The 26,877-nt window shown below is 45.9% G+C and overlaps 1 pseudogene; it reads right to left on the reverse strand.

Moving 5' to 3' along the window:
- Positions 1-564: 564 nt before the first annotated feature.
- Positions 565-15,519, reverse strand: LOC136541928 (probable cinnamyl alcohol dehydrogenase 8D; annotated as a pseudogene).
- Between the last annotated feature and the right edge of the window lie 11,358 nt (positions 15,520-26,877).

Consider the following 26,877-nt stretch of genomic DNA (forward strand, 5'->3'; position numbering starts at 1 on the left):
ACGTCGCGCTCTCCATGACTATGTTAATTTCACGAACTTTGTTTTTTGAATTAAATGTCACTTTAACGTCGGTATTTAATTTCATAGTGCGATCCGTGTGTTTTTAATATAAAAATTTAGTTGTCCCGTAGCAACGCATGCTACCTAGTTTTCTAAAAGACCTTAAATTTCAAGACAGAAGGAGTACAAGTGGAAAAAAAAAGCACTTTTAGAAATCGTTGTTGTAGCAGTGGTCGAGATAATGCACCAAAGTTTGCTAGAATCTGAATCCTCCACTTTATATCAATCTGACATAGAATTTGGAAACTTTTGGCGTACCAATATGGAAGTGATCGTTCACATATATAGGAACTTTCTTAAATGTTAGACGAGCACATATACGCATCGTGACTCGATCGTCTCATCGTTCCAGAAACACAAACCAAAACTCTACCCTTGTTTATTATCCACCTGCATGACATGCAATGGCTGCGTACTCCAACCAAAAACCATATAAGACACGCGTTCGTGGAAGCAAATTCACACACACGTCGATCGGCAGAACTTGGAATCGAGGGTGCGTGCCTAAGCAGCGACGCCAAGCTTGCTGCCTGCGACGTCGACAACGAAACGGTACCTAACATCGTTCCCCTCTAGGCGCTGGATCGCCGTATTGACGTAGTCCATCCCGACGACCTCTAGATCCGCGGTGATCCCGTGCTCACCCGCGAAGTCGAGCATCGCCTGCTGGCACTCCCCGAGGCCGCCGCCGGCACTCCCGGCCACGCGCTTCCCGCCGGTGACGAATCCAAAGGCGGGTACCTCAAGAGGCTTGCTCGGGAAGCCCACGACGACCATCTGCCCCATGGGCTTGAGCAGGTCCAGCAGCGGCGCGACAGGGTGGTCCGCCGACACCGTGTCGACGATGCCGTCCATCGTGCTCGCCGCGGCCTCCATCTGCGCGGGGTCACGGCTGACCAGGAACGCGTCGGTGTAACACCCCAGGTGTTTGCCACCAGTTAAGTAATGGGGATTGAGCTAAAACAGGGTATATTAAGTGATGATGAAGATGTCAAGGTCAAACCTATAGAAACGAGCCCCAACCTAAACTTGGATATTGCACCTTTGCTCGCCTATAGACCCCTTTTCAAGATATATGCTTGGGTGGTGTGATTGGAATATCTTCATGTGTCTCACATCAATACCCATCTATATTGATCCATGGAAAAGTTTCGTGAAGTTTGGAATCAAGAAGTCACATGAAATGACGAGTTATGTCCTTGCTTGAATAATTTTATAAAGTGAATGGAATTCTTGATCGTCAACTAAATCTTGCAACCATGCCCAAATGACTCTAGATAAACTCTACAACAAAAGTCATGAAAGGTTCATGTTGGGCAAATGCCAAGAAAATGCTCCAATGGATCAAAAAGGATAATTTAAGCTTCATCGTGATCCTACTTTGGTCAAAGTAGAACAGCAGGATCTATACCAGTTTTGAGGTTGGACATTAAATGAAAGTTGTAGTCCATATCATGTAGAACAAACTTTGTTTTTGGACAAAGAGCTAGATCATCTTGGAAGTAAGTCAAATCGAGGTCACAAGATCGAATTTGCTGCTGATTTCAGCACTTAGAATTATTCTAAGTCAGTTTCGCTAAGCAACAACGTTGACATTCCGCGTTCTCCAAATTTTGCTAAGCAACTTGAGTTAATCCAAAAATAAAAGTTCAAGGTTATGTTATGGAGATGAGAATGCAAAAAGTTGCACTAAGTTTGATCGAGTTTCGACCTCCGAAAGCGAGTTTCCGTGATCGCTGTTAGCATATTGACATTATCATTTTGGAGCTTAATTATCCGCTATTACAAAGCTCCAATGGCCGAGCACCTTAAATAAGAAACGTAGAGCAGGCCGTGTAGAGCAAACTTCGTTCTAGGCCTATGGACTAAATCGGCCCGTAGCAGGCCCAATTTGGACGTCCACCTCGCCCACTCCGGCGCCTGCCATCTGTTCATCGAAATGCCGCGTGGCCAGCGCATGGCAGCCATGCCGAGCTCGTGCCCCGCCAGTGCCGTGAGCCACTGCCGCGTGTCCTGCTGCCCTGTCATGCCCCTGCTACTCCAAAGCGTACGCTCGAGCCTCCTCACTCCTCCTTCTCACTCGTGCTCGCCACCTCTCGCTCTTCTGCTCGCTCTCGTCGTCACCGTGCGTGCGAACGAGATGCCGCTGCCATGGCTGCCCGAAGCTCCTGCGCCACTGTTGTTTCTGCCGCTCCAGTCCTCCTCCGCCTGCTCGGACCTCGTCCTGCTGACCCCCACCACCAAGCGCACGCATTGTGTCTCTCCTTCGAGCACCGCACGCTGCCGTGCATGGCGGTCGCCGTCTCGGTTCGCACCGACGCTGTGGCCATGCTGGCCTAGGTCACTGTGGTCGAGCTGTGTCCCTTGGCCAGCCATGTGGGCTCCCCCTGGAGTGTGCGCACGCCCCCCCCCCCCCCCCCCCCCCCAGCACCGCCACCGCCGCCGGCGAGCTTCACCATCCCGAGCCGGCCATCTTCCCCTGTTCTCGGTTGTGGAAGCAGAGAAGGACCTCGGGCTTGAATTAGATGAAGTTGGAGGGCTGAACTGCGAACCCGTGACTCCTGTAAATAGTGCTGAGAAGGACCAGTTCGCTAGCATTTAATTTATGTTTTCTGCAAGGACCCCGATGCAAGATTTAAATTCCTTTCTTTTGATTTTTACAGATTTCTGTGCTGAACTTTAAAAATTCGTAGAAATTTGCTGCAAAATCGTAAAATAGTAAATGTTGACTTTTTGGAATCCTTGTGAAATTCTCTATGTACTAGATCAATAATATTACATGTTTTAGTTTAAAGGTTTAGCTGTAAAAATAGATTTAGGCAGTTAGGTTCTTAATGCTAGTCATGTCTTGTTCTTTTTATAACTGCAGTTATTTTACTCAAATAAATGTGAAATTTTTATGGAGTGTTACTGATGTGATTAGTGATGTCTGGTAAAAATTTCAGTATTTTAGGCTTGATAGTTTAAGATCTATAAAAATAACAAATTGCCTGTATTGCCTTACCCTTATTCTGAATAGGCCTGCAAGATTAAATTAATTGGCCTAGTTAGGTTATGAATCAAGACTTTATGATAATACATGAGTTGTATTACTTTTATTAAGCTTTTCAAAAAGCTAAATATCATGATTTTTGGTTAAGTAGATCTTGAGTTATACTTACTTAAATATCAGTGGCTGTTTCTGCCCAAACTCTGACAGGGTTACCTTGTTGGTATTGTGGGGCCTTATTAATAGTAGAATTTGCTTTAGGTGTTTACAACAAAGTTGTTTAGAATTTGATAAGATTTCTAAAAAGTCTAGAACCACATTTATTGGATATGTATAACTCCATTTATAGCTGTTTAAAGTGGCATGTCAGTTTCTGTCTATGTTTTGGACAGCAATGCAATTATTGGATTAATTGACCCTTCTAACTGTGGAATCATCTTAAGATGATAATAAGAAAGTTGTAGATAACTCACCTAACTAGCTTGTGTTAAATTTTCATGGCATGTGGCCAAGTAGTTTGTGAGTTATGACTGTTCTAAGTTGGTCTTCAGAAATCATAGCTTTCTGGAATTTCTGGACCAGCCTTGATAAATGTGCCTGTTTAACCTTGTTAACTTTGGAATCATGCTGATAGGTTTAAATATGAATTGTAGACAATTTCATAAGATTTCCTGAATGTCTTCTTGCAAGTCATTTGGATTTGTGTAACTCCAGTTATAGCTAAATCTTGTAGCTGCTGTTTGCATGTCCAGAAATTGGCAGATTCCAATTATAGTGTTTGCTTGTATATTGTTAAGTGTGACTTATGCCTTGAATGATGACTGAGTTAGAGCACCTGAGATCTTGGGAAACTTGTATCATGCTTGGTGTTGTCGTCTTCTTTGCTATCGTGGGATGATAAATTGTGCGATATTTAAAGTAGGCAATGCGAAGTGCTTGTGCGTGTTAATGTAACCTTGTGCTTGTCTTACTTACTGCCTGCAATGCATTGTCTATTGCACTTCCATGTATTCATACACTTGCATATTGCATCTCATCTAGGTATGCTAGATGCACCATGTGAAGGATGCGATGTTGGAGCCAAACCCAAAGACGATGTATGGAGGATCTATCCCGAAGATGGAAGGACTAAGCAAGTGCTAGGACCCGAGATGTCACCATGACGGTGCAAGCTAACTGAACTGACTTGTGACGGATCCCAGGCAAGCCCCGGAGCATTCTAAGTCTCCTACTTTATAAAAGCAATTCTTTCTATATACAAGTTATATATTGTTGCATTAAGTTATAGGAGTTGATTGAAACCGTTGCTGCATTTATTACTATCCTTGCCTACCTTATTACCTTTTTACCCTGTTAGGTCAGGATTGAATAACTGCTTAGCCTTGCTTAGACCGGTAGCGATCGGAGATATCCGGTCACCTACATTATAGGTGGTTACTGGAAGAATTTAGCTATGGAAAGAATGATATCCTGGAATTAACCATGTGTGATGGATAATTGGAGACCGGACGGAAAAAGTTGGAGGCAACCAGACAGGGTTCTGGGGTGCTGTTAGTTTCTGTCTGTGTCGATTAAGGACCGACCATTGTTGGGCCTTGAGTCATGTTGAACGCATGCCTTACATTTAGCTGGCCGGATAAAGTACCTTCTGACCGCGAAGCTGGGAGATTTTTTGGGCTGAGTAGATTGCCCGCAGCGCACTGTGCCGGAGCAGGTGTGGTAGGACACGGGGGCGAGATGATAAGACCAAAGTGCAGTCGGTCGGCCCCCAGGTACATGTGGTTCCTGGCAAACTCGAGATTCCTGGAAAGTTGACTCGGTGATCAATATCTCACTTTAGCGGGTGAGTGAGGTTTGTGCAAGGAATAAATCACCAGCTGGTTAGGAATCGATTCGAATCGCCATCGCTCCTGGATAGTGAGCACTTGACTCGAGTTACTGCATCATAGTAATTATTATGGAACAATGATGGTTATCTAGATGGTATGGGATATGCTAAATCTAAATTGGTAACTGGATGTTATTGGTTAATCAAGTGATTGCTATAGTACAGGTGCTTACCTAGATGGATAGGTCATAATAAAGATGATGCAAAGTACTTAAAATGGTTTCTTCATGATAGCTTATGCTTTTCGCAAACAAGTCAGCTAGCCCACTAAAGAAAGCCTTGCATAATCCTTGGTGTCACTTTATTTCTGGTTTACGACAGGTAAGTCTGGCTGAGTACATTCGAGTACTCAGGGTTTATCCCACCTTGTTGCAGGTGATGTTCTCGACCTGTTGATGATGGTGGCTAACCACCGGTGGGCTCGGTGATTCTATACTTACTTCTCATCTATATGCTTTTGTCGGATGATGTCACTATGCTAGCAATATATTTGGAACTTATATTAATGTAATCATTTGAAAGCTATGTTGTTTTCACTAAGCGGTTTTGAAACCCAAACTTGTACTATTATTTGTTAACCCCTTTGTAATATTATTTCCGCTGCAACCCGATGTATGTGATGTGTATTTGCTTAATCACGTGATCTTGATTGTGATGTTGATTTACCGAGGTCTTTCGGGACACTCGGCAGACTACCGGGTTTATATGAGTGAAAGTATGGGTGTGTCAATGTGTTAGCGGGGACAACCGTACTTGATCTTGTATAAATTGGGCGGTTCTGTCACAGCTGGTATCAGAGCGAGATTAAGCATAATACTGTCAGGTACATAGTTTTAAAAGCTAAGTTTTTGTTTTAAAAGGTCTATTTTAACTAAAACTTTAGCTACAAGCAAATTTGTCAAAACTTATTTGCAAAACTATGCTAGCGACATCTTCCTTTATGCCCAGTTAAGGACTATTAGGTGGCTATCTAAGTACTAACTTTGGGGGATGTACTTTATTGAAAATTTTACTTTCGTCGTCCATACGGCGTGCTATTGTATGGATGCCATTTGTTTGAATGGTAATGTATGGATCAATTGCCTCTACGCCCAGGTAAGTGTGAGTTGTGAGAGCATGACCGCCCAACTGTCGGTCTAGGGGAAAGTTAGCTATGGTTACTAGAATATTTACATGTTACACCCATGTATATATGAAAGTACTTAATTGTGGGTATATTTATCGGGTAGCTATGGATATCGAAGTATATACATCTGGGGATGTATATATGGAGAGTATCTTAGTTTACTATTTTCATTGTGCGCTTATTTATCTCTTGTGGGGATGGGCTACAATGAATTTGCCTACAGGTACGCTAACCACAAATGCGTAGATTGAATGTAGCTGACGACTAGCTATATATCGAGAGAGTACGTGTTATGCCACCGACATAGAACGTGATTGGCACCTTAGGCTGACAATTTCATGAGGATGAATAGGACGAGCATGCATCATGATTGTGCTTGTGCATAAATATGCTTCCCTTCCTTTGTTCTAAGTACTAAGTAACTTATGATCAATGTATTGCACTATCTTCCTTGTGTGGAGTTAAACAAGAATGCCTTGTTCCATGTTGTTTGAATAGGAAGTGCTTGAGAAAAGTGTGTGCTTAGCCTTGCTAGAAATAATTATGGTTACATGCTTAACCTATAATGTCCTCTAGTTTAGCCAAGTGGTGGGTATGTATGCTTGTTATCTAATTAGTGCCATAGTTATCACCCCTTTTGTCCTTGGTAAGCATACGAGTGTTGAAGAGCGCTATCCTAGAACCACGTCCAAATTTTGGTAATCACTTGGTGGCCATAAGACGTATATGGAAATTTGGCAAGAAGTCCCCTGCTCAGTTGTCTTTGGCAATTAAGCTATGCTCTCTTGCGTTGTGTTTTGATTTTCGAATCCCCTGCTTGTTGACTCCTAACCTTGTGACTACCTTTGTTTGCTATCCCTCCTTCACATAGTGCTTGCTCCTATACAACCCAATTTGTGCCATGTGAGATTTCTTGTAGGTTATATGTTCAGTAATGGTGCCACGATTAGCGATCTATGGTGCCGCGATGAAACCGAGAGCCTCCTGTGGGTGCACACACAAGGTTGTGCTGCTCGGCACGCGCTGGTATCAAGGTTTCTAGTCATGATCCATTACTGAACTACACCGATATGTTATTCTGACTTGAGCTCTTCCTTGGTTATCTCTCCTTATCATGTCAAGAGATCTATATGTCGAACTAGATGCAATAGGACTTCCTTCTGGAGTAGTCCAATGGTTAACCTTTGAAGAGCAGGTCACTAATAGGAACCTAAATAGACTATAAGAGGGTAGACAAGTGACTCTACTCGACGTGACTGTCCCTGTAATGATGTCGATCATCTAGTGAGAAACTTATGTCATTTTCATTGGATCAGAAAGGTGCACCACACTTAAGGTTGAACAAGTTATCAGTTGGATGATAAATGGACCAGGAGATTATGTGCTATAATAGGTCACCTGGTATATATGAGATTCCTGTCCAAGTTCTCAATCTTTAGGTGCATAAGGATGACGTAGACGAACCAACCTCCTTTGGTGTGACCCCTTTCTGCTGACTTCAATGGCGACCATCTGTAGGCTTCGACTAAAATTTTTATTATCAAGAGTGAAGATTTGGAACCTTTTTAGTGTTGAGGGACAACTGATTTGTTACCAGTAGGAAAGTTAGTCTTCAGATAGGTAACAACTAATTGGTAACTATGAAGGCCAGATCTCACAGAATAATGTTGATCAAGGAAACAGCAAACCTGGCCTCACAATGCAAGTGCTACTTCTTCTCCAAATGTGCTATCAAGTCAATTCCATCTTGGACAATCACGTATATAGTACAAGACGTGGTATCGGCTAGGTAGGAGCTAGTGAAAGCACGTCCCTGATGTTAGTTAGCATCTTTATGCCCCAAGGTGCCAATTACACATGTGTTCGGGCTCTATTGGATGAAGTGCCGAAGGATATATAGGAATGGTTCCTTGTCAATGTAGAAATGCCCTACATGTGGAATAATGTTTTGTGCCATGCGAAAACAACCCACAAGTCCAATGCTTGTGCATAGTCAAGTTGGTGTCTAGAACGATGGTTGAAGTGTTACCAGAGAAGCATGTAAGGAAGACTATAGCCTCCATCCTTGGCTAGAGAAAAGCTGCTGCTGCTATGAGAAAGGTTAGAGAGTGCAAAACACACACATCAATGTGTGAAAGCAAAGAAAAGGGAGAACACGAAATATGTCCAGATTTTGTGGCACTAAACCGGTTATCTTCAAGCCGGCGATTAGTGACTCAAACGAAGTTGGATTGACCCCAAACTTGGTGATCTCATTCCTAGCTTAAGGCCCTTCAATGTCTTAAGTTGGTTTGAGTATTGGCTGAGTAAAACGTCGGATTTGAGAGATATCTTGTCAGGCTCGGTTTGCTGCCATTTCAGAACACAACAGTTTTGGTAGAGGAATTATTTGGATGGTCAAATGGTGTCCGTTTGAGTTGATTTTTGGTGAGTAGTTAGAAGACCCATGGATCTATAAGCCCACCAAATTTTGTGCATATTGGAGCAGTAGTTTGTGAGATATGAATAGAAAACAAAAGGGTATAGAATCTACAATTTCGCTGTGACTGCGATCATCATTTGCATTAGACGGTTGTGTTTGTAATTCATGCCAAGGAATTACAACTTGTAGGTATATTGCTGATTAGACAACCCTCCATACCCTTGAGAAGACTAATTGCACCCCTATGTGCCTTGCTTTTGCCCTCTTAGATCAGCAATGCGTAAGCAGTCAAAGTGTTCTAGAAGTCAAATTGTGCCCTTGCAATTCGAAAGTAATTAGAAAGGTATCAAACCGTGGATTTTCGGATTGTGGTTTTTGAGATATTGATTGGCCTTAGAATGGAAGCTTCGACGACAAATGTAGTAAGAAAGCTGGTTTTGCTACGATGCAAGTCAACCCAACTTGCTGTGCAACTGCACCACGAAGGAAAATTGTACTCAACCTGCTTGGTAGTGAACTAGTCCCTAGTTTTGTGATTACTTGCAACTTGTATTGCCCTCCAAGCCTCGCTAACATCCTTCTACGTCAATGGTTCTCCAATGCTGACATGCCTTTGGTACCTTATGTGTGTTTTTACCCAAGAGGTTGCATCAGATTTAACCCAGATCACTGTTGCAACTTGGATACGAAGGCTCCCTAAGGAATGATCATCGAGAACGTTGAGCCGACAGAGTCAGCTACTATGTTTACCACTCACTCAGCAGACTCAGACCATACAATATTGTTATCAAAGAAAGAGCACTGCGCACATGGAACATTATGTAGCTTTCCATCAGTTGAAATCTAAGTGATTGCACTGCTACAACCAGTTTGGATATTGGTTAACTAGCTTCTCATACCCTCAAAGGACGTTTACTCATTTACGATCACATCCTTTACGAGAAGTTGTGCTCAAGCCACTTTAATATAGAACTGCTTTTCAAACCTTGGGAGCAAATATAGCACCGTTGCAAGGAATATCCGTCAACCGACTGCGGTTTAGTGCAAAGTCCATATGGTATGTGCTGTATCCACTAGGGAAGTAGATGCTACAAGTATTTAGTTTACATTTGTATCGTTCTTCGTACATCAAGGATGAAGTATGTAGGACATTGCTATCTTGGATTCCTCCCCAAAGTAACAATACTTCATGAAGGCCAACGAAGGAAATTCTTCAGACAAAACTTACTACAAAGGATAAGTATCAGAAAGTGTCTTGACCAAATTAGCTTCTCTTATGCTTGAAGCTAGGTAGCCTAAAGCTATGGCTGATATTGGAAACTGGTAGCATGTCTCTCTTCCATTAACGTCTTTCGTCCTGAATCTCGGGACGCGATTCTTTTAAGGGGGGAGGGCTGTAACACCCCAGGTGTTTGCCACCAGTTAAGCAATGGGGATTGAGCTAAAACAGGGTATATTAAGTGATGATGAAGATGTCAAGGTCAAACCTATAGAAACGAGCCCCAACCTAAACTTGGATATTGCACCTTTGCTCGCCTATAGACCCCTTTTCAAGATATATGCTTGGGTGGTGTGATTGGAATATCTTCATGTGTCTCACATCAATACCCATCTATATTGATCCATGGAAAAGTTTCGTGAAGTTTGGAATCAAGAAGTCACATGAAATGACGAGTTATGTCCTTGCTTGAATAATTTTATAAAGTGAATGGAATTCTTGATCGTCAACCAAATCTTGCAACCATGCCCAAATGACTCTAGATGAACTCTACAACAAATCATGTTGGGCAAATGCCAAGAAAATGCTCCAATGGATCAAAAAGGATAATTTAAGCTTCATCATGATCCTACTTTGGTCAAAGTACAACAGCAGGATCTATACCAGTTTTGAGGTTGGACATTAAATGAAAGTTGTAGTCCATATCATGTAGAACAAACTTTGTTTTTGGACAAAGAGCTAGATCATCTTGGAAGTAAGTCAAATCGAGGTCACAAGATCGAATTTGCTGCTGATTTCAGCACTTAGAATTATTCTAAGTCAGTTTCGCTAAGCAACAACGTTGACATTCTGCGTTCTCCAAATTTTGCTAAGCAACTTGAGTTAGTCCAAAAATAAAAGTTCAAGGTTATGTTATGGAGATGAGAATGCAAAAAGTTGCACTAAGTTTGATCGAGTTTCGACCTCCGAAAGCGAGTTTCCGTGATCGTTATTAGCATATTGACATTATCATTTTGGAGCTTAATTATCCGCTATTACAAAGCTCCAATGGCCGAGCACCTTAAATAAGAAACGTAGAGCAGGCCGTGTAGAGCAAACTTCGTTCTAGGCCTATGGACTAAATCGGCCCGTAGCAGGCCCAATTTGGACGTCCACCTCGCCCACTCCGGCGCCTGCCATCTGTTCATCGAAATGCCGCGTGGCCAGCGCATGGCAGCCATGCCGAGCTCGTGCCCCGCCATTGCCGTGAGCCACTGCCGCGTGTCCTGCTGCCCTGTCGTGCCCCTGCTACTCCAAAGCGTACGCCCGAGCCTCCTCACTCCTCCTTCTCACTCGTGCTCGCCACCTCTCGCTCTTCTGCTCGCTCTCGTCGTCACCGTGCGTGCGAACGAGATGCCGCTGCCATGGCTGCCCGAAGCTCCTACGCCACTGTTGTTTCTGCCGCTCCAGTCCTCCTCCGCCTGCTTGGACCTCGTCCTGCTGACCCCCACCACCAAGCGCACGCATTGTGTCTCTCCTTTGAGCACCGCACGCTGCCGTGCATGGCGGTCGTCGTCTCGGTTCGCACCGATGCTGTGGCCATGCTGGCCTAGGTCACTGTGGTCGAGCTATGTCCCTTGGCCAGCCATGTGGGCTCCCCCTGGAGTGTGCGCACGCCCCCCCCCCCAGCACCGCCACCGCCGCCGGCGAGCTTCACCATCCCGAGCCGGCCATCTTCCCCTGTTCTCGGTTGTGGAAGCAGAGAAGGACCTCGGGCTTGAATTAGATGAAGTTGGAGGGCTGAACTGCGAACCCGTGACTCCTGTAAATAGTGCTGAGAAGGACCAGTTCGCTAGCATTTAATTTATGTTTTCTGCAAGGACCCCGATGCAAGATTTAAATTCCTTTCTTTTGATTTTTACAGATTTCTGTGCTGAACTTTAAAAATTCGTAGAAATTTGCTGCAAAATCGTAAAATAGTAAATGTTGACTTTTTGGAATCCTTGTGAAATTCTCTATGTACTAGATCAATAATATTACATGTTTTAGTTTAAAGGTTTAGCTGTAAAAATAGATTTAGGCAGTTAGGTTCTTAATGCTAGTCATGTCTTGTTCTTTTTATAACTGCAGTTATTTTACTCAAATAAATGTGAAATTTTTATGGAGTGTTACTGATGTGATTAGTGATGTCTGGTAAAAATTTCAGTATTTTAGGCTTGATAGTTTAAGATCTATAAAAATAACAAATTGCCTGTATTGCCTTACCCTTATTCTGAATAGGCCTGCAAGATTAAATTAATTGGCCTAGTTAGGTTATGAATCAAGACTTTATGATAATACATGAGTTGTATTACTTTTATTAAGCTTTTCAAAAAGCTAAATATCATGATTTTTGGTTAAGTAGATCTTGAGTTATACTTACTTAAATATCAGTGGCTGTTTCTGCCCAAACTCTGACAGGGTTACCTTGTTGGTATTGTGGGGCCTTATTAATAGTAGAATTTGCTTTAGGTGTTTACAACAAAGTTGTTTAGAATTTGATAAGATTTCTAAAAAGTCTAGAACCACATTTATTGGATATGTATAACTCCATTTATAGCTGTTTAAAGTGGCATGTCAGTTTCTGTCTATGTTTTGGACAGCAATGCAATTATTGGTTTAATTGACCCTTCTAACTGTGGAATCATCTTAAGATGATAATAAGAAAGTTGTATATAACTCACCTAACTAGCTTGTGTTAAATTTTCATGGCATGTGGCCAAGTAGTTTGTGAGTTATGACTGTTCTAAGTTGGTCTTCAGAAATCGTAGCTTTCTGGAATTTCTGGACCAGCCTTGATAAATGTGCCTGTTTAACCTTGTTAACTTTGGAATCATGCTGATAGGTTTAAATATGAATTGTAGACAATTTCATAAGATTTCCTGAATGTCTTCTTGCAAGTCATTTGGATTTGTGTAACTCCAGTTATAGCTAAATCTTGTAGCTGCTGTTTGCATGTCCAGAAATTGGCATATTCCAATTATAGTGTTTGCTTGTATATTGTTAAGTGTGACTTATGCCTTGAATGATGACTGAGTTAGAGCACCTGAGATCTTGGGAAACTTGTGTCATGCTTGGTGTTGTCGTCTTCTTTGCTATCGTGGGATGATAAATTATGCGATATTTAAAGTAGGCAATGCGAAGTGCTTGTGCGTGTTAATGTAACTTTGTGCTTGTCTTACTTACTGCCTGCAATGCATTGTCTATTGCACTTCCATGTATTCATACACTTGCATATTGCATCTCATCTAGGTATGCTAGATGCACCACGTGAAGGATGCGATGTTGGAGCCAAACCCAAAGACGATGTATGGAGGATCTATCCCGAAGATGGAAGGACTAAGCAAGTGCTAGGACCCGAGATGTCACCATGACGGTGCAAGCTAACTGAACTGACTTGTGACGGATCCCAGGCAAGCCCCGGAGCATTCTAAGTCTCCTACTTTATAAAAGCAATTCTTTCTATATACGAGTTATATATTGTTGCATTAAGTTATAGGAGTTGATTGAAACCGTTGCTGCATTTATTACTATCCTTGCCTACCTTATTACCTTTTTACCCTGTTAGGTCAGGATCGAATAACTGCTTAGCCTTGCTTAGACCGGTAGCGATCGGAGATATCCGGTCACCTACATTATAGGTGGTTACTGGAAGAATTTAGCTATGGAAAGAATGATATCCTGGAATTAATCATGTGTGATGGATAATTGGAGACCGGACGGAAAAAGTTGGAGGCAACCAGACAGGGTTCTGGGGTGCTGTTAGTTTCCGTCTGTGTCGATTAAGGACCGGCCGTTGTTGGGCCTCGAGTCATGTTGAACGCATGCCTTACATTTAGCTGGCCGGATAAAGTACCTTCCGACCGCGAAGCTGGGAGATTTTTCGGGCCGAGTAGATTGCCCGTAGCGCACTGTGCCGGAGCAGGTGTGGTAGGACATGGGGGCGAGATGATAAGACCAAAGTGCAGTCGGTCGGCCCCCGGGTACATGTGGTTCCTGGCAAACTCGAGATTCCTGGAAAGTTGACTCGGTGATCAATATCTCACTTTAGCGGGTGAGTGAGGTTTGTGTAAGGAATAAATCACCAGCTGGTTAGGAATCGATTCGAATCGCCATCGCTCCTGGATAGTGAGCACTTGACTCGAGTTACTGCATCGTAGTAATTATTATGGAACAATGATGGTTATCTGGATGGTATGGGATATGCTAAATCTAAATTGGTAACTGGATGTTATTGGTTAATCAAGTGATTGCTATAGTACAGGTGCTTACCTAGATGGATAGGTCATAATAAAGATGATGCAAAGTACTTAAAATGATTTCTTCATGATAGCTTATGCTTTTCGCAAACAAGTCAGCTAGCCCACTAAAGAAAGCCTTGCATAATCCTTGGTGTCACTTAAGTCTGGCTGAGTACATTCGAGTACTCAGGGTTTATCCCACCTTATTGCAGGTGATGTTCTCGACCTATTGATGATGGTGGCTAACCACCGGTGGGCTCGATGATTCTATACTTACTTCTCATCTATATGCTTTTGTCGGATGATGTCACTATGCTAGCAATATATTTGGAACTTATATTAATATAATCATTTGAAAGTTATGTTGTTTTCACTAAGCGGTTTTGAAACCCAAACTTGTACTATTATTTGTTAACCCCTTTGTAATATTATTTCCGCTGCAACCCGATGTATGTGATGTATATTTGCTTAATCACGCGATCTTGGTTGTGATGTTGATTTACCGAGGTCTTTCGGGACACTCGGCAGACTACCGGGTTTATATGAGTGAAAGTATGGGTGTGTCAACGTGTTAGCGGGGACAACCGTACTTGATCTTGTATAAATTGGGCGGTTCTGTCACAGTCGGCGCCGAGGCGGCCGAGCGCCTCCTCGCGCTTACTCAGCGACGTGCTGATGACGGTGACCGTCATCCCGAACGCCTTGCCGAACCTGACGGCCAGGTGGCCGAGGCCTCCGAGCCCCACGACGCCCAGGTGCTTGCCGGGGGCGTTGAGGCCATACTGCACCAGAGGGCTGAACACGGTGACGCCCGCACACAGTAGCGGGCTGCACGGCCCCGACGGGCGGTAGGCTGGACAGGACCCGCACCACGTAGTGCTCGCGGACGACGAGGACGTCGGAGAAGCCTCCTGGGTTGTGGCGCCGCCGTCGTCCAAGCCCACGCCGTTGGAGGCTGGCACGAGCTGCGGGCAGTAGCTCTCGTACACCTTGCTGCAGCTGTCGCAGCTGCGGCATGAGTCAACGAAGTCGCCCACGCCCACCGTGTCGCCCGCCTTGAACTTGGTCACGCCAGGGCCGACATCCGTGACGACGCCGATGACCTTGTGTCCGGGGACAACGGGGTACATGGCGTTGCTAGACTCGTTCTTGATGACGTGGAGGTCGGTGTGGCAAAGCCCGCAGAAGAGCACCTTGATCGTGCCGTCGTCGTCTCTCTGAACCCTGAAATCGAAATCAAACGGCGCCCGGCGCACCATTATTATTTCAGTATACGATGATGGTGGGTTAGCTCCATATTGCACACAGACACAGTGTTCCCGTTCGGTTGGCTGAAAAATATTGTTCTGGTTGAATTGTTATGAGAGAAAAATACTGTTCCAGCTAAAAAAACAAGCTGAACGAATCGAATATGGGGTAGGCCGAACGGAGCCTGTATGGTCAGTGGAGAGAGAAAGGATTTTTTGATACTAGTACCTCCGTGAAAAGTGGTAAGGGGAGAGGTGACCAGAGACATCCCTGGCTGCCCACCCGTACGCCTCATTGCCTTCCGCCATTAAACCCTCCTGGATTGATCTTTGGTCTGCTCTTCTTCAACCTCACCCTAACTTGACTTCGATCAGTTTCAGTTTCAGTAACCACTAAGTCACTAACCAGGGGGGTACGCTGGTAGTATTGTCACTAACCAGGTAGGCCTGTTAGCCGGCTTATCAGTCAGAATCTATAGTATTTTTTTTCTTATAATAAAATAGCTTCTGCCGATTTATGAGCCGACTTTAATACCAGCCGAAACAAGCCACACGGAGTTGGGCATAAATAGGACGCAGCGCAGCTGTCATGGACATATGGTGACGGCAGATCAGATAGCAGGTAGCCGTCGGTCTCCGTGCTCACTGCATTGATTCACTGTTCATTATTCAGTACACCTGCTCGGCTGCTCCCAGCAGCTCGCCCGTTTCTTAAAGTCGCCGGCGGGCGGCGGCTAACGCTTGTAGTCCATTTCGTTGATTCATGCTATAGTCTGCGGCATTGGTCGCCATCTTTGAACTTTATGTAAAGTCATGACTCGATGTACATTGTCAAGTTTATATGCAGCAAATTTAGACTTCATATACTTTCCAAAAAAAAAGGTACTGACGCATACATACTCAAGGCTAATTCCGCTTAATTAAGCATTCTACATCCAAAAATTAGTCAACATCTCAAGGCTCATGAACTTCACAAAATAAATTTTCTGAAATTTCAGAGTACTACACACTTCTATCTAGTACTCCATCTGTTCCAAATTGTAAGTCATTCCAACTTTCTTAAAGAATCAAAGTATTTCAAGTTTGACTAAATTTATATGATAAAATAATAACACTTATGATACCAAATAAGTATCATTAGATTCTTTATTAATTACTTCCTCTGTCTCAAATTATACGACGTTTTGGCATTGCTAGATTCATAGCTTTTACTATGTATTTAGACATAACATATATCTACATGCGTAGCAAAAGCTATGAATCAAGAAAAGCCAAAACGTCTTATAATTTGGAATGGAGCGATTATGTCATGAATCTTTGTAATTCTTTCTATAATTTTGGTCAAATTTAAGATACTTTGACTTTCCAATAAAGTTTGAATGACTTGTAATTCGGGATGGAGGGAGTGTATGGCAGGCATGGAACAAGAACTTGCGGCCGCCGACGGGTGTATCATATCAGTATTTGGTGGACATGGAGTGAGTAGCCATCGACAAATAAAGAATACTGTGCTATGTGGTAGCTATGGCTACACGTCGCTTGGGGAAACGAATGTGGTGCAAATATGCATGCAGTGAAGGCCACATTGTCACAATCATCTACAACGTTGCATATATTATATAGTTGTATATCTCTCCGTCACCGCTCACCAACCCTAAATTAAACATATCGATTCTGTAGTTTTGACCAAATGCGTGCCAAGATAACCATTATCTTAATCCAATATATATAATTAAATCACCACAATTATTAATCTTGTCCTGAATTATAGGTTTTTAAAAGTTTGTCAGTTGCTGAGGCAGATCAACGCCAGCCGACTGCCCGCCCACGAGCACGTTGGAGGGACCAGTGAGCTGCTGCCGTCACTACGCGAGTTGCCATCACGTTAGGGCTCACTGCTCAGGCGCAATTATAATGGGCTAGCATCAACAATAAGGGCATGTTTGGAAATCCGGTTTTAGACCCAAAACCATTGTAAATTACTGACCCAGAAATTTGTAGAGCCCGATTCAAAAAATACTGTTTGGATGAGTTGTGAGGCCACTTATTTTACACTTGTATTAGGCCAAAACCGGCGGAAAAAGAATGTTGTGCGACGAGATCTGAAAAAAAAAATACGACAACTATCAGCCTCGTCCTCTCGAGCAACTCGCCGACTCCATGCTCGCCGGTCACCCCAAAGAAGGCACCGCTCGTCTGTACGAGCCTTGGAAGTGCATTCCATCTATGCAAAATCCAGACGCGCTGAAGGAACCTTCGAGGTCGAGCGGCAAAGGGCGGTCCTTGTGCGGCGACAGCAGGGATAGGGATCGCTTGTGTGTCGGCAGCAGGGTCGGGGTCGTTGGCGAGGTTCATGAGACGCTGGGTGGTCGTGGACGGCGACGGTTGGGGATCGTTGGTGCATCGTCGCTGGGTGGTCGGGGATCGCTGGATGATGTTCCGAACACTCTCTATCTTCCTCTTGCACTGCTAGATCCAATGCAAATTTCAATTTTTTCGATTGGGGGATGATTTGAGCTATTGGGGTTCCTTTTCTTCGAATGATGCGGTGTTGTCTGATTGAAATTTCTGCTTACACGATCTAGTTGATTGTATGGATTTGTTCTTTGCAGTCTGAATTGCATCCCTGTCCGACTGTCCATTGAACCAAGCTGCAGCTGTGGCCGCACACGACAACAGGTTTCTTTTCTTTCTTTTTTTTTGGGGGGGGGGGGGGGGGGGGGGGGGGGGGGGATTTATCCGAACAGCATTTTGGTGTGACAAATTTCAGTTGTATTCTTGTGCACTAATAATTTCAACCGGGATCTGTTTACAGGTGTAAACAATCACAAAAACATTCAAACAGTGCCTAAGGGTCCGTTTGGATGTTGGCATAGGAGGCGCTAGAATTGAATTGGTTATGATACCCAATCTGACTAGCTTTGGCAATGGGTTACTTCAAATCTATTGTTTGGATGTCATGGAGTTACTACTTGGAATCTAATGAGATGGCAAATAACAATTTTGTTTGGACGTGTATAAACCGGAATTGGACACACCTTTTCTCTCCACCCCACCGCTCCCATGACAGCCCTTATCCTCATCGACGGTGGTGGCCACGCCCACCACCCAACTACTGGCCCCATCTCATGGTGGGGCCTCCTGCCGACCTCATCCCTTGCTTGAGCCTGCCCCCCCCCCCCCCCCCCCCCACCCCATCGAGCTGAGGAAGAAGATGGTGCGGGGGTTCGGAGCTGAGGAAGAAGAGAGCGAGGAGGTGTCCGGACCTTGACCGCAGCCATAAGGGCCAGACCTCGATGGACGGCGTGGGGAGCTTGACCTCTGTTGTGGTGGGCGGATCTTGGCAGTGGTCACCATCATCGTGAGGAGGTCTCCATCATCCTCGTCGTTGGGGAGTGGGCAAAGGCGGCGGAGGGCTCCAACGAGGGGCGAAGGAGGGCGAGCGAGGCAGTGGAGGCACTCGATCCGGCGAGGAGGATGGAGTGGCAGCACGAGGGGTGGAGGGGCTTGATCCGGCAAGGAGGAAGAAGGGGCGCCTAGAGCAAGGGGGCAGCGGGGACAGTGAGGCGCTGCAGTTGGCGACATGACGACTGGAGCTGGAAATGCATGGAGGGGCAGAAGGCACGCATTTCTAGCCAATATATACCCAGGGTCTTGTCTTGGTATCGCATTTGGGGTGAGCTAGGTGAAGCGAATGCCACGCGAAAACAAACCCATTTTCTAGGCTCCAATGCCATGATCATCCAAACACGTGGAATTCGGGTCTACCATTTCCAATTCCAAATTCTAGGCCTCAATATAGACATTCCAAATGGGGTGTAAAACATTTGGGTCCAATCCCAAGGTAGTCCAAGGTAGAAGGGACTAGCCTCTAGGTCTTCCCATGGCCCTGTTTTTTTCTCGAGTGGGTATTAGCCTGTTTTTTCATTAAGCATACAGGAAGCTTTTTAGTGCAAAGGTGGGGTGGCCAAAAAGGAGAGAGCCCGCTGTTGTAGAAGCAGAAAAAAAAAATGTGTAGATGTAGCGGTTATGGGTGGGAAGCCGAGCACAGAGGAGCAGAGATGATGATCACAAGCACATGTGTCACGGTTATAACCCCGGGGTATCTTAGGGCACCGATTAGTTGGCAGGCCACACGTCCCACAACTCACCAGTTGTTGAAGGCCTGAACAACCGAGGCCTGGCGAAAGCTGAGCGGAGCAGGCTAGGTGCCAAGGCCTGGGTCATCCCCGACCCCTTCCACCCACCTTAGCCACATAGCGCTCGAAAGATGCACGACCTCTCCCCATCACGACCACCGGAAGGGATGGGGGAGGTCGGGCATAGCTATGCGTGCCTGCTCTGACAAGGGCAAGCACGCCACACCGACGTCGCAAGGACCGAGGGGACAGTGGTCACCTCGGCCTGGTCAGATACCATCCCTGTGCAATGCCGCACCGACGAGACTACACCGCACCATGGTGGCAATAGGTACGACACCCATCGTCCAAATACGAACTGACTAGACGCTTGTATGATAAGGGACTTGACACAAAGGCCACCTAGACCAGCAGAGTGCCCCGACCCCGATGATCTAGGGCGACTACCTACTCTAGGTACGACGCTCCTGGGAACCAGGAGATGATGACGAAGGCCACGATGGACACCACGCTGCACAGGACGGCTGACAAACCACCAACAAGGCTACAGTACTGCCATGGCTGGCATAGTAGCACCACGTGACACCCTGCCACAATGTGGCCAAAAGACCATGACGATAGCCACAACTGAACGTGCACCAGAAGATGATGTAACTTGCAAGCCAAGTTAAGTAGGCCCTCCCTCAAGCTCTCGACCCTTCTGTCGGGAGAACCACCTCTTTGTACAAGCCCTGGCCCCGAACTCTATATAAGGGTAGCCAGGGCACCCATCTCGGGACAACATTCACATCCTCTACCATTACATTCATTCACCATTGTAGTAGGGCTCCTGGAGCTTCTCTTCAGGCAGCCCTTCGCCTAGCATAGGTCCTTCGATCTCTTTCACTCTTCTTGCACCCCCATTGTATGAACTTCAGAGCATTCAAGTGAGGAATTCGCACTCGATCATCTCTGAGACTGAATGTACGGCTTTGGCCTGAACCAGTATAAATCCTCGTGTCTATTGGATGCTACCATCATCTTCCTAGAGTAGCATGGCAATCGTATAAGTTTACTAGTTCGGTTTATAAAACACGGACAGTTGGCGCGCTAGGTAGGAGACAGTCGTGCACTCTCGTTTGTTGAGAAGGAAGCGATGGCTCCTCGCACTGCATGTGAACTTGCTGGTGGAATGGCCCACGGCGGCCACATTCGTCGCAAAAACTATGAGTCCATCAGCATCAATGGGCCAGCACCCACGTCCGCCCGTGGCTACAACCCAAACCTCTACCATGGAGATTCGGAGCACGTAGCCCACAGTAGACACACTCTCGGAACTGCCTCCGATGCTAGCATCCTAGAGTTTAGCTACCCAGAGGGGCCAGTACCCTCACTCACTGTCGGCCGTGGCCAAGCCTCCCATTCGAGAAGCCAAAGGCCCATGGCTCGCAATGAACTCGCCCAGGGAATGGCCTCAACTGGCCACATCCTTTTAGGGAACCACACGGTTAACCGCACCAACAGGCCGACACCCGCGTCCGCCCTCAGTTGTGACCGAGACCTCCATCATGTAGGTCTGGGTTCTGTGGTCCATGATGGACACACTCTCAGAGCTACCCTTGGGGGCTACATCCTGGAGTGCACCCACATGAGGGGCCCAAGTGTCCTCTCTCATTACCGGCCATGGCCGAGACCTCCACCCAGGACACCAGACGCCCATGGCTCATGGCGATCTCACCCAAGGAATGGCCCACGGTGGTTACATTCTTTTTGGGAACCACGAGATCGCCCAAACCAGTGGGGCAACGCCCGTCATCTGCTCATACTCTATCCAGACCCACCGCGTGGCAGAACTAAACCCTATGACAGAATCACGCCCTGGGCAGCGTCACCACTAGAGAAACGCAATGAACCAGGGCGCACACGAACGACAAAACTCCCCGCCATCATATGGTATCATCGCGAGTGATCCGGCAGGTAGTCGGCGCCACACCGCGTAGGGTCAAGCCTAGAACCAGGGTTCAATCCTGCATTAGCTCGTAGCCCGGGGACTACGACAGCTCCGCCACAAGCAAACGCTCGGGGGCTCAACGCGCCCCGAGCTATGGCAATCGAATCATCGATGGCTTCTGGTATATCGGTCAGTCATATCCACTTTGACTTTAGCGTCGCCACCCACGCATGTCCACATACATATATAGGCTCAACAATAGCCATGAAAACTTGGGACCGACCCGCAGAGCAAAACCGGATATAGCATGACTCCCACACAGCAAGTCCTAGTAGCGCTCAACTCCCGAGTGGCTCGATCCGACCCACGCCCATGCCCGGATGTGACTCACTCGCGGGGGCTACACTCATAGGCACACACACATGATCCATGGTGTAGCACCGTTTGTCATCGTCCTAGCGATCCATCCATCTCAAACTTTTTCCGACAGTGCCCCTCACCGCGATGAATCGATGACCCGAGCCTCGACTTCTCATCAGCACGAATAGGGAACTAACTCGCTCAAGATGAAAGGGACAGGAGGAAAAAGGCCACTAGCCACTTGCTCACTTGCTTCTCGCAATGAGCTAGATCTGAGACTTGCCCCCGACGTCACGCTGCTCCAATAGGGTATGCACCGTTCTAGCCTCGCGGGCCAACCCCAGGCTAAAATATGCACCTATGAGCATTGGACCAAAGGGGATGAAGCACATTCCAATTTGAACAAAAAGGAAAGCGAAAAGGCAGCTAGATGACAAAAGAATGCGCTGATCACTTGTCCTCTGCACAAAAAACCAAACATGTCCATTACAAATCAGCCACCCAAAAAGCCCTAGGTGTCCTTGACAAAACCTTACACCCCAGAAGATTGATGCGGACGACAAATGCTCATGCCCAACATCTTGCTTGCTAGGGCTTCCGTGCCTTGGGCAACAGCACTCATGATGGCAAGGACCTCACCCTCGGACCTCTCTGGATCATGCCCTCGCCCAATGACTTCAAAATCGACACCGTTATAGTGCGAGCCGACCGACGTCAAAGCGACAAGAGTGCCACGACGAAATACCTCAAAAATCAGAGAATCCACAAGAGGCAGGCCTCATCGAGGCAAAGCGGCAACTGGGCACTCCCTTGACCAGCGTCGAGCATGACCTCTCAGAGAGCCCGTTCGGAGGCAGTCAGCGTGGCTAGCTGGTTGTCCGTCTCTAGAATCCTCAAGTTCATGGTCACCTTCTCCTCCAGATCCAAGAGCGCCCTCGTGCGCAATCCTATGAAAAGATAACTGGTTCACAGCCAGACACAATGATAGAACAAGGACACATCACAGAACGAAGGGGAACTTGCCGCTACAAGTGGAGAGTAGCTTCTAGCACTCAGCTTCAAGGTGCTGACGCCCCTGCTCAACCATTTCTCGGGCAGTGCCAACCGAGGTCAGCTTAGTCTCTTGGATAGCCATCATGTCCTTGAGACCGGCTACCTGGGACATCAAAACCTCGACTTGAGACCGAGCATGCATCTCCTAGCGGTCCAACTCCTCCCTGAATCTCTAGGAGGCCTCCAACTCCCGTGCAAGCGCTACACCTCAGCCTCTACCGTGGCTAGATAGCCACGGTCGGCTGCACGTCTTGCCTGCGCCTAAAAAGCCAGGTGCAAGAACTAGGACTTCTCCATCGAAGTCCTCATCAGCTCCTGCAAAAAAGAAGGGCGATCAGATGGTCGCGGCAATAGCAGAACAAGCATGGCGGAGATGGAGAACCAGAGAACTTACTTATGCCTAAACCTCCACCTCGTCGATCATCCGATAACAGACCTCTATGCTCAGGCTAGCGACCGTGGTGGCCATGTCACCCATCTCAACCAAGGTCGCCTAAATTGTCTCACGGCTCTAGGAAGCAACTTTGCTCATGGCTCGCTTAGTCGCCTCATCCACCACAAACAACGCTTCACCAGAATTCGTCGGATGGGGCCACAAGAGGCATCCCTCACCCAAGTCGAGCTCGTCCACAAGGGGCAAGCACATGGCCACAGCAGAGGCCCGCTCGCCCATCATCCCTAGGGCAGCACCATCTCCCAACAACTCTGGCTGCGCGAAGGGGCATGCACCGCTTCTCGAGGGCCTCAGGACCACAAGCTCCATGAGGGGTTCCCTACATCATGAAGATTAACAAAGCCTAGGCAGCTAGACAATGTCGACAAGCATGGTGAAAAAATAGAAGAATGGCGTACCTAGTGGAGCGTTCCACCAAGGGCAAGGCAATCCACCCTTCTGCACATAGTTCAATAGAAAGGCTCATGATAGGAGGCACCAACATCGATGTCATCGGGCCAAAGGCCAATGAGGCACACCTAATAGCACCAACAATCCTGGTATCCTCCACGCTACGATCCCCGATGGCCCCTACCTCCCCAAGTGAAAGCTCTAGTTTGGTTTTGGTTAATTGATGAAACCCCAAGTGCTAACCTAGTTTATCAAGATGATCATGAGATAGGTAGCACTACTCCAAGTGATGAAGCAATGGTGAAGATCATGACAATGGTGATGGCATGGTGATGATCAAATGCTTGAACTTGGAAAAGAAGGAAGAGAAAAACAAAAGGCTCAAGGCAAAGGTATAAAATGTAGGAGCCATTTTGTTTTTGTGATCAAGACACTCAGTGAGTGTGATCACATTTAGGATAGATAGTTATACTATTAAGAGGAGTGAAACTCGTATCAAAATGCAGTTATCAAAGTGTCACTAGATGCTCTAATTCATTGCATGTGCATTTAGGATCTAGTGGAGTGCTAACACCCATGAAAATATTTGTGAAAATATGCTAACACTTGTGCACAAGGTGATACACTTGGTGGGTGGCACACATGAGCAAGGGTGAAGAAGTTTGAAGTGAAATGGAGTTGGTCGCAAAGATGCTAGCATCGGTCAACTGACCGGACGCTGGATCACCCAGCGACTGGATGCTGAAGGGCTGCGTCTAGTCGTGTTGTCAGATGACACAGTGACTAGGATTAAGCACCGGACGCTGGTCTATGTCCGGTCAAGCAGGATCGGACGCGTCCAGTCGTCAAAAGACGGTTTTGGGAGCTTACTGGAATCGACCAGACACTAGGGTCTGAGCGTTCGGTCACTTGTGCCAGAGCATCCGATCAGTTAATAGCCGTTGAGATCTGGCGGCTCAGGTTTAACTTAGAATGACACGTGGCTTACATTGGGCGACCGGACGCTGGATTCTGCGTCTGATCAACTGGACCGGAGCATCCGGTCACCCCGATCTGTACCCAGTTATGGGGTACAATGGCTCTATTTTGTGGGGACTTCTATTTAAGCCTCATGGCCGGCTCAAGCTCACTCTCTTGCACATTTTCATTGACATAGCAACCTTGTGAGCTTAGCCAAAGCCCTCCCACTCATCTCCATCATTGATTCATCATCTTTGTGAGATTGGGAGAGAATCCAAGTGCATTGCTTGAGTGATTGCATCTAGAGGCATTTGGTATTCATGTTGTGCTGCGGATTTTGCTTGTTACTCTTGGTGGTTGCCACCACCTAGATGGCTTGGTGCAGTGGTGGAGGATCGGCATGAGTTGGTGATTGTTCGTGGCCATCTTTGGTGATTGTGAGGGGAGTTGTACCTTCCCCGGTGGAGTGCCGAAAGGTAACTCTAGTAAATTGCTCATGTCATTGAGTTACCTCACTTGTGGGTAGGTTCTTGCGGTGTTCAATCGTGTGGACGAGGTTTGTGAAACACCTCTTAGCTGCCAAACCACCAAGTGTTGGTCGACACAACGGGGACTAGCGTGTTGGCAAGCACGTGAACCTCGGGAGAAAAATCGATTGTCTCTTGACATTTGCATTCTCCCGGTGATTGGCTTAATCTTCATCTTGTGATTGGTTCATTCCTCTACACGGCGGTATAACCATCCTACTCACTCATTTATATTCTTGCAAACTAGTTGTAGCAAGCTCTTTAGTGTAATTAGATTTGAGAGCTTGCTTTGCTATTTAAGTTTGCTTAGTGGAGCTCTTTAGAGTAGAAAGATTAAGAGCTCTTAGTGAGTAGTATCATAGCAAGTTGTGTGTCTAGCTATCATTGCAACTAGAATTATTGGATAGGTGGCTTGCAACCCTCGTAGAGCTAGAGCAAGTTTGTATTTTGCTATTTGTCTTACTAATCAAATTGCTCTAGTTGATTTGTAGAATTTTAAATAGGCTATTCACCCCCCTCTAGCCATACTAGGACCTTTCAAGTGGTATCAGAGCCATGGTCACCATTTAATTGAAGGCTTAACAATCTCGGTTTCAAATTATGGCTCAAGTTGTGTTCAACCATGTGGGGGGCAAACCACCTTTCTTTGATGGCACAAGCTATGGTTATTGGAAGAGAAAGATAAGGGTGTATCTTGGTTCAATCAATGATCAAGTATGGGATGTAACCGAGAATGACTATGCTATCATTGATCCCGATAATCCCACCAACCAAGATAAGTCCAACAAGCAATGCAATACAATGGCTCTCAACACCTTATACAATGCCATTGATCCAAAGGTGTTTGAGCAAATCAAGGATTGTGAAAGAGCAAATGAAGTGTGGAGGAGATTGGAGGAAACATATGAGGGCACACCGGCAGTGAAGAGTGCCAAGTTGTATATTCTCAAGGACAAGTTGACAAGCTTTAAGATGAAGGAAGATGAGAGCATTCCGAAGATGTTCCATCGATTACAAGTGATTGTCAATGACTTGAAAGCTTTGGGAGAGAAGATCAAGGATGATGATGTCTCTCATCGATTCTTGATGTGACTACCTCCAAGGTTTGAGATGTTGAGATTGCTTATCATAAGAGGAGGATTAAAGGATATTACCCCCAACCAAGTACTAGGTGATGTCATGACACAAGAGACATACCGTATGGAAAGGGAGGGGGATGACAAGGATGACAAGAAGGAAGAAGAAGACAAGAAGAAGAAAAGCATAGCATTCAAGGCTAGCTCATCATCATCAAAGAACAAGGGCAAGTCCAAGAAAGAATCAAGTGATGATGATGATCTTAGTGATATTGATGATGAAGCTATGGCTCTCTTTGTGCGCAAGATGGGAAAATTCATGAAGAAGAAGGGCTATGGTGCAAGAAAGAGAAGAGATCACACCAAGAAGAAAGAGTATGTGAGAAGATGCTACAATTGCAAGAGCCCCGATCATGTAGTAGCAAATTGTCCATATAATAGTGACAATGATGAGGATGAGAAGAAGAAGCACAAGGAGGATAAGAAAGAAAAGAAGGAGAAGAGAATGGCCTTCCAAAAGAAGAAGGGTGGAGGCTATGTTGTCACTTGGGATAGTGATGGTTCTTAGGATAGTGATAGCTCTAGTGATGATGACAAGAAATCTATCAAGAGAGCACTAGCAAGCATCGCCATCAACAACAAGCCCTCCATCTTCGACACTCCATCAACATGCCTCATGACAAAACCTACCAAGGTAAAATATAATGTGAGTGATGATGATGAATGTGAAAGTGATGCTTGTAGGAGTGATGATGATGAGGAGGAGTACTCTAAGGAG

This window comes from Miscanthus floridulus, chromosome 3 (assembly GCF_019320115.1).
Source record: "Miscanthus floridulus cultivar M001 chromosome 3, ASM1932011v1, whole genome shotgun sequence".
NCBI lineage: Eukaryota > Viridiplantae > Streptophyta > Magnoliopsida > Poales > Poaceae > Miscanthus > Miscanthus floridulus.